Source organism: Myotis myotis, unplaced genomic scaffold (genome assembly GCF_014108235.1).
Source record: "Myotis myotis isolate mMyoMyo1 unplaced genomic scaffold, mMyoMyo1.p scaffold_m19_p_6, whole genome shotgun sequence".
In the NCBI taxonomy this organism is placed as follows: Eukaryota; Metazoa; Chordata; class Mammalia; order Chiroptera; family Vespertilionidae; genus Myotis; species Myotis myotis.
Window position 1 is genome coordinate 98776758 of NW_023416368.1, and position 4423 is coordinate 98781180.

Below are 4423 nucleotides of genomic sequence, written 5' to 3' on the forward strand. Positions count from 1 at the left end.
CTAAGTGCCAGGTGGGTTGTTAATCACTTTAACTACAAACAATCATGCTTAAGGTACATAATCTTTACTCCCTGGAATGGAGATAAGAAACACCCTAACCTTTGGAATAGAAATTGATAGGATTAAAATCAACTGGTATAAATACAGATGTAACAAGACAATAAAAGACAGAACTTGGCTGGAGATCCTGGCTAGGCTGCTGATCAACTGAACACTGTCTCCATGTCATTCCTTTTTCGCCGACTCCATCCACACCTTTGGGAACCCTTGGACCTGCTGGGGTTGGACCCCAACAATTGGCACCCGAACAGGGACCCTTAGGTACTCAAGCAGCATCTGGAGTTTCGGCGGTAGAGAAAGGATGGAGACAATTTTGGAGCAGCAGTGGCGCTATCATGAGGAGAAGGAACGGCTCATGGACATCATGGCCAAAGAGATGCTCACTAAGAAGTCCACACTCCGGGACCAGATCAATTCTGACCACTGCACACGGGCCATGCAAGACAGGTATATGGAAGTCAGTGGGAACCTGAGGGATTTGTATGATGATAAGGATGGGTTATGCAAAGAGGAGCTTAATGCCATTTCAGGACCCAATGAATTTGCTGAATTCTATAATAGACTCAAGCAAATAAAAGAATTCCACCAGAAGCACCCAAATGAGATCTGCGTGCCAATGTCAGTGGAATTTGAGGAGCTTCTGAAGGCTCGAGAGAATCCAAGTGAAGAAGCACAAAATTTGGTGGAGTTCACAGATGAAGAGGGATATGGGCGTTATCTGAATCTCCATGACTGTTACCTCAAATACATTAACCTGAAGGCCTCTGAGAAGCTGGATTATATCACATGCCTGTCTATCTTTGACCAATTATTTGACATTCCTAAATAAAGGAAGAATGTAGAGTACAAGAGATACTTGGAGATGCTGCTTGAGTACTTCAGGATTACACAGGTAGAGTGAAGCCCCTCCAAGATCAGAATGAACTTTTGGGGAAGATTCAAAATGACTTTGAGAAGAAGGGGGAGAATGGTACCTTTCCCGGATGGCCAAAAGAGACAAGCAGTGCCCTGACACATGCTGGAGCCCATCTTGACCTCTCTGCTTTCTCCTCCTGGGAGGAGTTGGCCTCCCTGGGTCTGGACAGATTGAAATCTGCACTCTTAGCTTTAGGCCTGAAGTGTGGCGGGACCCTAGAGGAGCGAACCCAGAGGTTATTCAGCACCAAAGGGAAGTCCTTGGAGGCGCTGGACATCTCCCTGTTCGCCAAAAACCCCAAGTCAAAGGGCACCAAGCGAGACACTGAGCGGAACAAAGACATTGCTTTCCTCGAAGCCCAGATCTACGATATGTGGAGATTCTTGGGGAACAGCGACATCTCACTCATGAAAATGTCCAACGCAAGCAGGCAAGGACAGGAGAAGAGCGAGGAGAAGAGGAAGAGCAGATCAGTGAGAGTGAAAGTGAAGATGAAGAGAACGAGATCATTTACAACCCCAAACACCTGCCCTGGGCTGGGACGGCAACCCCATTCCCTGCTGGTTGTACAAACTCCACGGCCTGAACATCAACTACAACTGTGAGGTCTGTGGAAACTACGCCTGCCGGGGCCCCAAGGCCTCCCAGCGGCACTGTGCTGAATGGCGTCATGCTCATGGCATGAGGTGTCTGGGCATCCCGAACACAGCCCACTCACCAAGGTGACGCAGACTGAAGATGCTGTCTCGTGTGGGCCAAGCTGAAGCTGCAGAAGGCATCGGAACGATGGCAGCCTGACACTGAGGAAGAGTATGAAGACTCCAGTGGGAATGTTGTGAATAAGAAGACATATGAGGATCTGAAGAGACAAGGACTGCTCTAGTGTTCAGGAGTGTGTCTCAGCTTTGGGCTTGCCCAGGCTTCCCTGAGGTCTGCTTTTTCTATGTCTCCTGACCACATGCTCCCAAAGACTCTCTGCTGCTTGGTCTTACGGTCTAGCATGCATCTTGTAGAGACAAGGCATGAGGCAGATTGTAGGGTTGAGATGTGTTTTGTCTTTGTTTTATATAAAAAAACATTGTCAGAAAATCAAACCAGCCCTTGTTCTGAAAAAAAAAAGAAAAGTATGAACAATAAAATGGCAATAAATACGTATCTACCAACCATTGAATCTAAAAATCAAAATAAACAAACAAGAAATCTAATAAACAAAATAAACTGATGAATAACATAGGACCAGAGGCATGGAAACATGGAATTAGACTGATGAATCTCAGAGGGAAGAGGGGTGGGGAGCGGGAAGAGATTAATCAAAGATCTTATATGCATTACCGACGGACACAGACAATAGGGTGGTGAAGGCCTCGGGTGGGGAAGGAACTGTGTGAAGGAGGAAAATGGGGAGGGGGGAAAGGGGACATCTGTAATACTCTCAACAATAAGCATTTTAAAAATAAAATAAAAATAAAAAATAGTGATAAAGCTGTCTTGATATTTATAACAAACCGCTTTTAACCAAACCTGATTTGTGTTAAGGAGGTGACTTCTGGATGCACCTAACGATAGGGACTGGTTGCCAAGTGACTAAGGGGTAGAAACTTTCAGTGCCAGCCTCCTGACCTCCAGGGAAGAGGGGTTGGAGGTTGAGCCAATCACCAATGGCTTTAATGATTTAATCAATCATGTCTATGTAACGAAGCCTTTGTAAAAACCCAGAAGGACGGGGTTCAGAGAGCCCTGGGTTGGTGGATATGTGGAGGTGCTGGGAGAGTGGCGCACCTGGGGGAGGGCATGGGAGCTCTGCACCCCTTCCCATGCCTTGTCCAATGCACCCCTTCACCTGTATCCTTTATAAGATCCTTTACAATCAACTGGTCACGTAAGTCCATGTTTCCCCGAGTTTTGCGAACTCTAGCAAATTAACAGGATCGAGGGGAGTGTGGGAGCCTCTGATTTATAGCCAGTTGGCCAGAAGCACAGGTGACAACCTGGACTTTCTATCCGAGTCCCAAGAGGGTGGAGAACAGTCTTGTGGGAGCCCTTCACCTCATGGCCAGACAGCATACTTTGTATTAGTGTGACGTTGTTGTGATTGTTGAGTTGTATGACCCCAGATATGATCTGACTTGCGGAATATTCCATGTGCACTTGAGAAGGATGTTGGTTCTGCTGTTGGGTGGAGTGTTGCATACATGTCCGTGAGTCCCGCTGGTCGGTGGTGGTGCTCAGTTCTTCCGTGTCCTTGCTGACTTCCGTGGACGAGTCCTGAGGGTTCATGGGAGGCGTGTCTAAGGCTCTCCCTGCAGTTGTGGATTTGTCTACTTTGCCTGTCGGTTCTGTCTGTTTTGCATCATGTATTTTGGCGCTCTGTTGGAGGTGCATCCACACTTGGGATTGTTGTGTCCTCGCCATAAATGACCTTTTATCATTATGTAACGTCTCGCTTCCATCTTCGGTGATTTCCTGAGGTTTACTCTGACTGTTAATCCTGCCACTCCAGGTTTCTTTTGATTAGTATTTTCACGCTACGTCCTTTTCTGTTCTTTTTCTCCGAACCTATCTATGTCATTATAATGGAAATGAATATTTTTAGGCAGCATAAACTTGGATCATTTAAAAAATACATTCCAACAATTTCTGTCTTTTAATTGGTGAGTTTAGACTATTTCCAGTTATTGAATTAATTGATGTGTTTGGATGAAGGTTGATATTTTATTATTTTTTCAAAATAGACTTTATCTTCTAGAAGATTTCAGGTTCACAGCAACCACTTTATTTTTTATTGCCTGTTTTAAATTCTTCTGTTCCCCCTTTCTGCCTTCTTTTGAATCATTTGAACATTTGTTAGCATTCTTTTTCAATTTATCTAGTTGGTTTTTGACTATATATCTTTGTATAGTTCTTTTCAAGATTGCAGTAGGAATTACAATGTACCTAACTAACCTCAGAGTCTATTTAGATCATGTCACCCCTTCAAGTGGAATATAAAAAATCTAACCACCACGGACAGCTTTAACCTTTCATTTATGTTGTCAGCGTCTGTGTCTTACATTTATGTACACTGACAAGACCATTTGACAATGTTATCATCTTTGGCTTCAAACATCAAAAGGGGAACAATCTGTTATTTTATACAGACGTCGATCCTTTCTGTCTTTCTTCACTCTTGGTGAGTGTCCTTCTGGTGTCTTTCCCTTCTACCAGGGAACTTCTGTTAGCGATGCAACAGAGCAGGTCTGTTGGCAATAAATTCTTCACCCGAGCATCGCGTACAGCATCTTCGTTCCTAAAGGATATTTTCTGTGTATATAGAACTGTGGGTCGACAGTTCTTTTCTTTCAGCACTTTAAATGTTACTCCACTTACTTCTGACTTCTATGGTTTCCACTGTAGAATCCACAGTAATTTGAATCCTTCCTTCCTTATAAGAAAAGCATAACTTTGCTT

General features: G+C 44.3%; 1 pseudogene; it reads left to right on the plus strand.

Annotated features, from left to right (window-relative positions):
- The first annotated feature begins 361 nt into the window (after positions 1–361).
- Positions 362–1921, plus strand: LOC118658421 (annotated as a pseudogene).
- The last annotated feature ends 2502 nt before the right edge of the window (positions 1922–4423 follow it).